Here is a 12,207-nt window from a genome sequence, read left to right as displayed (position 1 = left end):
CAGAATACTGGCCCCCATATAAGGCTCCATACAGAATACTGGCCCCCATATAACACCCCATACAGAATACTGGCCCCCATATAAGGCCCCATACGGAAAACTGGCCCCCATATAACGCTCCATACAGAATACTGACCTCCATATAACGCCCCATACAGAATACTGGCCCCCATATAACACTCCATACGGAATACTGGCCCCCATATAACACTCCATACAGAATACTGGCCCCCATATAATGCTACATACAGGATACTGGCCCCCATATAACGCTCCATACAGGAGACTGCCCCCCATAAAATGCTCCATACGGAATACTGGCCCCCATAAAATACTCCATACAGGATACTGGTCCTATATAACGCTCCATACAGGATACTGGCACCCATATAACACTCTATACGGAATACTGGCCCCCATATAACACTCCATACAGAATACTGGCCCCCATATAATGCTACATACAGGATACTGGCCCCCATATAACGCTCCATACAGGAGACTGCCCCCCATAAAATGCTCCATACGGAATACTGGCCCCCATAAAATACTCCATACAGGATACTGGTCCTATATAACGCTCCATACAGGATACTGGCACCCATATAATGCTCCATACAGAATACTGGACCCCATATAACGCTCCATACAGGATACTGGTCCCCATATAACGCTCCATACAGGACACTGGCCCCCATATAACGCTCCATACAGGACACTGGCCCCCATAAAATGCTCCATACAGGAGACTGCCCCCCATATAACGCTCCATACAGGATACTGGCCCCCATATAATGCTCCATACAGGATACTGGCCCCCATATAACGCTCCATACAGGACACTGGCCCCCATATAACGCTCCATACAGAATACTGGCCCCCATATAAGGCTCCATACAGGACACTGGCCCCCATATAACACTCCATACAGGATACTGGCCCCCATATAACGCTCCATACAGGACACTGGCCCCCATATAACGCTCCATACAGAATACTGGCCCCCATATAAGGCTCCATACAGGACACTGGCCCCCATATAACGCTCCATACAGAATACTGGCCCCCATATAAGGCTCCATACAGAATACTGGCCCCCATATAACACCCCATACAGAATACTGGCCCCCATATAAGGCCCCATACGGAAAACTGGCCCCCATATAACGCTCCATACAGAATACTGACCTCCATATAACGCCCCATACAGAATACTGGCCCCCATATAACACTCCATACGGAATACTGGCCCCCATATAACACTCCATACAGAATACTGGCCCCCATATAATGCTACATACAGGATACTGGCCCCCATATAACGCTCCATACAGGAGACTGCCCCCCATAAAATGCTCCATACGGAATACTGGCCCCCATAAAATACTCCATACAGGATACTGGTCCTATATAACGCTCCATACAGGATACTGGCACCCATATAATGCTCCATACAGAATACTGGACCCCATATAACGCTCCATACAGGATACTGGTCCCCATATAACGCTCCATACAGGACACTGGCCCCCATATAACGCTCCATACAGGACACTGGCCCCCATAAAATGCTCCATACAGGAGACTGCCCCCCATATAACGCTCCATACAGGATACTGGCCCCCATAAAATGCTCCATACAGGAGACTGCCCCCCATAAAATGTTCCATACAGAATACTGGCCCCCATAAAATGCTCCATACAGAATACTGGACCCCATATAATGCTCCATACAGAATACTGGCCCCCATATAACACCCCATACAGAATACTGGCCCCCATATAAGACCCCATACGGAAAACTGGCCCCCATATAACGCTCCATACAGAATACTGACCTCCATATAACGCCCCATACAGAATACTGGCCCCCATATAACACTCCATACGGAATACTGGCCCCCATATAACACTCCATACAGAATACTGGCCCCCATATAATGCTACATACAGGATACTGGCCCCCATATAACGCTCCATACAGGAGACTGCCCCCCATAAAATGCTCCATACAGAATACTGGCCCCCATAAAATGCTCCATACAGAATACTGGCCCCCATATAATGCTACATACAGGATACTGGCCCCCATATAACGCTCCATACAGGAGACTGCCCCCCATAAAATGCTCCATACGGAATACTGGCCCCCATAAAATACTCCATACAGGATACTGGACCCCATATAATGCTCCATACAGAATACTGGACCCCATATAACGCTCCATACAGGATACTGGTCCCCATATAACGCTCCATACAGGACACTGGCCCCCATATAACGCTCCATACAAGACACTGGCCCCCATAAAATGCTCCATACAGGAGACTGCCCCCCATATAACGCTCCATACAGGATACTGGCCCCCATATAATGCCCCATACAGGATACTGGCCCCCATATAACGCTCCATACAGGACACTGGCCCCCATATAACGCTCCATACAGAATACTGGCCCCCATATAAGGCTCCATACAGGACACTGGCCCCCATATAACGCTCCATACAGGATACTGGCCCCCATATAACGCTCCATACAGGACACTGGCCCCCATATAATGCTCCATACAGAATACTGGCCCCCATATAAGGCTCCATACATGACACTGGCCCCCATATAACGCTCCATACAGAATACTGGCCCCCATATAAGGCTCCATACAGGACACTGGCCCCCATATAACGCTCCATACAGGACACTGGACCCCATATAACGCTCCATACAGAATACTGGCCCCCATATAACGCTCCATACAGGATTCTGGCCCCCATATAATGCTCCATACAGGATACTGGCCCCCATATAACGCTCCATACAGAATACTGGTCCCCATATAACGCTCCATACAGAATACTGGCCTCCATATAAGGCCCCATACAGAATACTGGCCCCCATACAAGGCCCCATACGGAATACTGGCCCCCATATAACGCTCCATACAGAATACTGACCTCCATATAACGCCCCATACAGAATACTGGCCCCCATATAACACTCCATACGGAATACTGGCCCCCATATAACACTCCATACAGAATACTGGCCCCCATATAATGCTACATACAGGATACTGGCCCCCATATAACGCTCCATACAGGAGACTGCCCCCCATAAAATGCTCCATACGGAATACTGGTCCCCATAAAATACTCCATACAGGATACTGGTCCTATATAACGCTCCATACAGGATACTGGCACCCATATAACACTCTATACGGAATACTGGCCCCCATATAACACTCCATACAGAATACTGGCCCCCATATAATGCTACATACAGGATACTGGCCCCCATATAACGCTCCATACAGGAGACTGCCCCCCATAAAATGCTCCATACGGAATACTGGCCCCCATAAAATACTCCATACAGGATACTGGTCCTATATAACGCTCCATACAGGATACTGGCACCCATATAATGCTCCATACAGAATACTGGACCCCATATAACGCTCCATACAGGATACTGGTCCCCATATAACGCTCCATACAGGACACTGGCCCCCATATAACGCTCCATACAGGACACTGGCCCCCATAAAATGCTCCATACAGGAGACTGCCCCCCATATAACGCTCCATACAGGATACTGGCCCCCATATAATGCTCCATACAGGATACTGGCCCCCATATAACGCTCCATACAGGACACTGGCCCCCATATAACGCTCCATACAGAATACTGGCCCCCATATAAGGCTCCATACAGGACACTGGCCCCCATATAACACTCCATACAGGATACTGGCCCCCATATAACGCTCCATACAGGACACTGGCCCCCATATAACGCTCCATACAGAATACTGGCCCCCATATAAGGCTCCATACAGGACACTGGCCCCCATATAACGCTCCATACAGAATACTGGCCCCCATATAAGGCTCCATACAGAATACTGGCCCCCATATAACACCCCATACAGAATACTGGCCCCCATATAAGGCCCCATACGGAAAACTGGCCCCCATATAACGCTCCATACAGAATACTGACCTCCATATAACGCCCCATACAGAATACTGGCCCCCATATAACACTCCATACGGAATACTGGCCCCCATATAACACTCCATACAGAATACTGGCCCCCATATAATGCTACATACAGGATACTGGCCCCCATATAACGCTCCATACAGGAGACTGCCCCCCATAAAATGCTCCATACGGAATACTGGCCCCCATAAAATACTCCATACAGGATACTGGTCCTATATAACGCTCCATACAGGATACTGGCACCCATATAACACTCTATACGGAATACTGGCCCCCATATAACACTCCATACAGAATACTGGCCCCCATATAATGCTACATACAGGATACTGGCCCCCATATAACGCTCCATACAGGAGACTGCCCCCCATAAAATGCTCCATACGGAATACTGGCCCCCATAAAATACTCCATACAGGATACTGGTCCTATATAACGCTCCATACAGGATACTGGCACCCATATAATGCTCCATACAGAATACTGGACCCCATATAACGCTCCATACAGGATACTGGTCCCCATATAACGCTCCATACAGGACACTGGCCCCCATATAACGCTCCATACAGGACACTGGCCCCCATAAAATGCTCCATACAGGAGACTGCCCCCCATATAACGCTCCATACAGGATACTGGCCCCCATATAATGCTCCATACAGGATACTGGCCCCCATATAACGCTCCATACAGGACACTGGCCCCCATATAACGCTCCATACAGAATACTGGCCCCCATATAAGGCTCCATACAGGACACTGGCCCCCATATAACACTCCATACAGGATACTGGCCCCCATATAACGCTCCATACAGGACACTGGCCCCCATATAACGCTCCATACAGAATACTGGCCCCCATATAAGGCTCCATACAGGACACTGGCCCCCATATAACGCTCCATACAGAATACTGGCCCCCATATAAGGCTCCATACAGAATACTGGCCCCCATATAACACCCCATACAGAATACTGGCCCCCATATAAGGCCCCATACGGAAAACTGGCCCCCATATAACGCTCCATACAGAATACTGACCTCCATATAACGCCCCATACAGAATACTGGCCCCCATATAACACTCCATACGGAATACTGGCCCCCATATAACACTCCATACAGAATACTGGCCCCCATATAATGCTACATACAGGATACTGGCCCCCATATAACGCTCCATACAGGAGACTGCCCCCCATAAAATGCTCCATACGGAATACTGGCCCCCATAAAATACTCCATACAGGATACTGGTCCTATATAACGCTCCATACAGGATACTGGCACCCATATAATGCTCCATACAGAATACTGGACCCCATATAACGCTCCATACAGGATACTGGTCCCCATATAACGCTCCATACAGGACACTGGCCCCCATATAACGCTCCATACAGGACACTGGCCCCCATAAAATGCTCCATACAGGAGACTGCCCCCCATATAACGCTCCATACAGGATACTGGCCCCCATAAAATGCTCCATACAGGAGACTGCCCCCCATAAAATGTTCCATACAGAATACTGGCCCCCATAAAATGCTCCATACAGAATACTGGACCCCATATAATGCTCCATACAGAATACTGGCCCCCATATAACACCCCATACAGAATACTGGCCCCCATATAAGACCCCATACGGAAAACTGGCCCCCATATAACGCTCCATACAGAATACTGACCTCCATATAACGCCCCATACAGAATACTGGCCCCCATATAACACTCCATACGGAATACTGGCCCCCATATAACACTCCATACAGAATACTGGCCCCCATATAATGCTACATACAGGATACTGGCCCCCATATAACGCTCCATACAGGAGACTGCCCCCCATAAAATGCTCCATACAGAATACTGGCCCCCATAAAATGCTCCATACAGAATACTGGCCCCCATATAATGCTACATACAGGATACTGGCCCCCATATAACGCTCCATACAGGAGACTGCCCCCCATAAAATGCTCCATACGGAATACTGGCCCCCATAAAATACTCCATACAGGATACTGGACCCCATATAATGCTCCATACAGAATACTGGACCCCATATAACGCTCCATACAGGATACTGGTCCCCATATAACGCTCCATACAGGACACTGGCCCCCATATAACGCTCCATACAAGACACTGGCCCCCATAAAATGCTCCATACAGGAGACTGCCCCCCATATAACGCTCCATACAGGATACTGGCCCCCATATAATGCCCCATACAGGATACTGGCCCCCATATAACGCTCCATACAGGACACTGGCCCCCATATAACGCTCCATACAGAATACTGGCCCCCATATAAGGCTCCATACAGGACACTGGCCCCCATATAACGCTCCATACAGGATACTGGCCCCCATATAACGCTCCATACAGGACACTGGCCCCCATATAATGCTCCATACAGAATACTGGCCCCCATATAAGGCTCCATACATGACACTGGCCCCCATATAACGCTCCATACAGAATACTGGCCCCCATATAAGGCTCCATACAGGACACTGGCCCCCATATAACGCTCCATACAGGACACTGGCCCCCATATAACGCTCCATACAGAATACTGGCCCCCATATAACGCTCCATACAGGATTCTGGCCCCCATATAATGCTCCATACAGGATACTGGCCCCCATATAACGCTCCATACAGAATACTGGTCCCCATATAACGCTCCATACAGAATACTGGCCTCCATATAAGGCCCCATACAGAATACTGGCCCCCATACAAGGCCCCATACGGAATACTGGCCCCCATATAACGCTCCATACAGAATACTGACCTCCATATAACGCCCCATACAGAATACTGGCCCCCATATAACACTCCATACGGAATACTGGCCCCCATATAACACTCCATACAGAATACTGGCCCCCATATAATGCTACATACAGGATACTGGCCCCCATATAACGCTCCATACAGGAGACTGCCCCCCATAAAATGCTCCATACGGAATACTGGTCCCCATAAAATACTCCATACAGGATACTGGTCCTATATAACGCTCCATACAGGATACTGGCACCCATATAACACTCTATACGGAATACTGGCCCCCATATAACACTCCATACAGAATACTGGCCCCCATATAATGCTACATACAGGATACTGGCCCCCATATAACGCTCCATACAGGAGACTGCCCCCCATAAAATGCTCCATACGGAATACTGGCCCCCATAAAATACTCCATACAGGATACTGGTCCTATATAACGCTCCATACAGGATACTGGCACCCATATAATGCTCCATACAGAATACTGGACCCCATATAACGCTCCATACAGGATACTGGTCCCCATATAACGCTCCATACAGGACACTGGCCCCCATATAACGCTCCATACAGGACACTGGCCCCCATAAAATGCTCCATACAGGAGACTGCCCCCCATATAACGCTCCATACAGGATACTGGCCCCCATATAATGCTCCATACAGGATACTGGCCCCCATATAACGCTCCATACAGGACACTGGCCCCCATATAACGCTCCATACAGAATACTGGCCCCCATATAAGGCTCCATACAGGACACTGGCCCCCATATAACACTCCATACAGGATACTGGCCCCCATATAACGCTCCATACAGGACACTGGCCCCCATATAACGCTCCATACAGAATACTGGCCCCCATATAAGGCTCCATACAGGACACTGGCCCCCATATAACGCTCCATACAGAATACTGGCCCCCATATAAGGCTCCATACAGAATACTGGCCCCCATATAACACCCCATACAGAATACTGGCCCCCATATAAGGCCCCATACGGAAAACTGGCCCCCATATAACGCTCCATACAGAATACTGACCTCCATATAACGCCCCATACAGAATACTGGCCCCCATATAACACTCCATACGGAATACTGGCCCCCATATAACACTCCATACAGAATACTGGCCCCCATATAATGCTACATACAGGATACTGGCCCCCATATAACGCTCCATACAGGAGACTGCCCCCCATAAAATGCTCCATACGGAATACTGGCCCCCATAAAATACTCCATACAGGATACTGGTCCTATATAACGCTCCATACAGGATACTGGCACCCATATAACACTCTATACGGAATACTGGCCCCCATATAACACTCCATACAGAATACTGGCCCCCATATAATGCTACATACAGGATACTGGCCCCCATATAACGCTCCATACAGGAGACTGCCCCCCATAAAATGCTCCATACGGAATACTGGCCCCCATAAAATACTCCATACAGGATACTGGTCCTATATAACGCTCCATACAGGATACTGGCACCCATATAATGCTCCATACAGAATACTGGACCCCATATAACGCTCCATACAGGATACTGGTCCCCATATAACGCTCCATACAGGACACTGGCCCCCATATAACGCTCCATACAGGACACTGGCCCCCATAAAATGCTCCATACAGGAGACTGCCCCCCATATAACGCTCCATACAGGATACTGGCCCCCATATAATGCTCCATACAGGATACTGGCCCCCATATAACGCTCCATACAGGACACTGGCCCCCATATAACGCTCCATACAGAATACTGGCCCCCATATAAGGCTCCATACAGGACACTGGCCCCCATATAACACTCCATACAGGATACTGGCCCCCATATAACGCTCCATACAGGACACTGGCCCCCATATAACGCTCCATACAGAATACTGGCCCCCATATAAGGCTCCATACAGGACACTGGCCCCCATATAACGCTCCATACAGAATACTGGCCCCCATATAAGGCTCCATACAGAATACTGGCCCCCATATAACACCCCATACAGAATACTGGCCCCCATATAAGGCCCCATACGGAAAACTGGCCCCCATATAACGCTCCATACAGAATACTGACCTCCATATAACGCCCCATACAGAATACTGGCCCCCATATAACACTCCATACGGAATACTGGCCCCCATATAACACTCCATACAGAATACTGGCCCCCATATAATGCTACATACAGGATACTGGCCCCCATATAACGCTCCATACAGGAGACTGCCCCCCATAAAATGCTCCATACGGAATACTGGCCCCCATAAAATACTCCATACAGGATACTGGTCCTATATAACGCTCCATACAGGATACTGGCACCCATATAATGCTCCATACAGAATACTGGACCCCATATAACGCTCCATACAGGATACTGGTCCCCATATAACGCTCCATACAGGACACTGGCCCCCATATAACGCTCCATACAGGACACTGGCCCCCATAAAATGCTCCATACAGGAGACTGCCCCCCATATAACGCTCCATACAGGATACTGGCCCCCATAAAATGCTCCATACAGGAGACTGCCCCCCATAAAATGTTCCATACAGAATACTGGCCCCCATAAAATGCTCCATACAGAATACTGGACCCCATATAATGCTCCATACAGAATACTGGCCCCCATATAACACCCCATACAGAATACTGGCCCCCATATAAGACCCCATACGGAAAACTGGCCCCCATATAACGCTCCATACAGAATACTGACCTCCATATAACGCCCCATACAGAATACTGGCCCCCATATAACACTCCATACGGAATACTGGCCCCCATATAACACTCCATACAGAATACTGGCCCCCATATAATGCTACATACAGGATACTGGCCCCCATATAACGCTCCATACAGGAGACTGCCCCCCATAAAATGCTCCATACAGAATACTGGCCCCCATAAAATGCTCCATACAGAATACTGGCCCCCATATAATGCTACATACAGGATACTGGCCCCCATATAACGCTCCATACAGGAGACTGCCCCCCATAAAATGCTCCATACGGAATACTGGCCCCCATAAAATACTCCATACAGGATACTGGACCCCATATAATGCTCCATACAGAATACTGGACCCCATATAACGCTCCATACAGGATACTGGTCCCCATATAACGCTCCATACAGGACACTGGCCCCCATATAACGCTCCATACAAGACACTGGCCCCCATAAAATGCTCCATACAGGAGACTGCCCCCCATATAACGCTCCATACAGGATACTGGCCCCCATATAATGCCCCATACAGGATACTGGCCCCCATATAACGCTCCATACAGGACACTGGCCCCCATATAACGCTCCATACAGAATACTGGCCCCCATATAAGGCTCCATACAGGACACTGGCCCCCATATAACGCTCCATACAGGATACTGGCCCCCATATAACGCTCCATACAGGACACTGGCCCCCATATAATGCTCCATACAGAATACTGGCCCCCATATAAGGCTCCATACATGACACTGGCCCCCATATAACGCTCCATACAGAATACTGGCCCCCATATAAGGCTCCATACAGGACACTGGCCCCCATATAGCGCTCCATACAGGACACTGGCCCCCATATAACGCTCCATACAGAATACTGGCCCCCATATAACGCTCCATACAGGATTCTGGCCCCCATATAATGCTCCATACAGGATACTGGCCCCCATATAACGCTCCATACAGAATACTGGTCCCCATATAACGCTCCATACAGAATACTGGCCTCCATATAAGGCCCCATACAGAATACTGGCCCCCATACAAGGCCCCATACGGAATACTGGCCCCCATATAACGCTCCATACAGAATACTGACCTCCATATAACGCCCCATACAGAATACTGGCCCCCATATAACACTCCATACGGAATACTGGCCCCCATATAACACTCCATACAGAATACTGGCCCCCATATAATGCTACATACAGGATACTGGCCCCCATATAACGCTCCATACAGGAGACTGCCCCCCATAAAATGCTCCATACGGAATACTGGTCCCCATAAAATACTCCATACAGGATACTGGTCCTATATAACGCTCCATACAGGATACTGGCACCCATATAACACTCTATACGGAATACTGGCCCCCATATAACACTCCATACAGAATACTGGCCCCCATATAATGCTACATACAGGATACTGGCCCCCATATAACGCTCCATACAGGAGACTGCCCCCCATAAAATGCTCCATACGGAATACTGGCCCCCATAAAATACTCCATACAGGATACTGGTCCTATATAACGCTCCATACAGGATACTGGCACCCATATAATGCTCCATACAGAATACTGGACCCCATATAACGCTCCATACAGGATACTGGTCCCCATATAACGCTCCATACAGGACACTGGCCCCCATATAACGCTCCATACAGGACACTGGCCCCCATAAAATGCTCCATACAGGAGACTGCCCCCCATATAACGCTCCATACAGGATACTGGCCCCCATATAATGCTCCATACAGGATACTGGCCCCCATATAACGCTCCATACAGGACACTGGCCCCCATATAACGCTCCATACAGAATACTGGCCCCCATATAAGGCTCCATACAGGACACTGGCCCCCATATAACACTCCATACAGGATACTGGCCCCCATATAACGCTCCATACAGGACACTGGCCCCCATATAACGCTCCATACAGAATACTGGCCCCCATATAAGGCTCCATACAGGACACTGGCCCCCATATAACGCTCCATACAGAATACTGGCCCCCATATAAGGCTCCATACAGAATACTGGCCCCCATATAACACCCCATACAGAATACTGGCCCCCATATAAGGCCCCATACGGAAAACTGGCCCCCATATAACGCTCCATACAGAATACTGACCTCCATATAACGCCCCATACAGAATACTGGCCCCCATATAACACTCCATACGGAATACTGGCCCCCATATAACACTCCATACAGAATACTGGCCCCCATATAATGCTACATACAGGATACTGGCCCCCATATAACGCTCCATACAGGAGACTGCCCCCCATAAAATGCTCCATACGGAATACTGGCCCCCATAAAATACTCCATACAGGATACTGGTCCTATATAACGCTCCATACAGGATACTGGCACCCATATAATGCTCCATACAGAATACTGGACCCCATATAACGCTCCATACAGGATACTGGTCCCCATATAACGCTCCATACAGGACACTGGCCCCCATATAACGCTCCATACAGGACACTGGCCCCCATAAAATGCTCCATACAGGAGACTGCCCCCCATATAACGCTCCATACAGGATACTGGCCCCCATAAAATGCTCCATACAGGAGACT

The sequence above is a fragment of the Phyllobates terribilis genome, unplaced genomic scaffold, assembly GCF_046119375.1.
Source record: "Phyllobates terribilis strain yellow unplaced genomic scaffold, ASM4611937v1 Scaffold_2__4_contigs__length_985480577, whole genome shotgun sequence".
Taxonomy (NCBI): Eukaryota; Metazoa; Chordata; class Amphibia; order Anura; family Dendrobatidae; genus Phyllobates; species Phyllobates terribilis.
Note: the sequence above shows the minus strand (reverse complement) of the source record.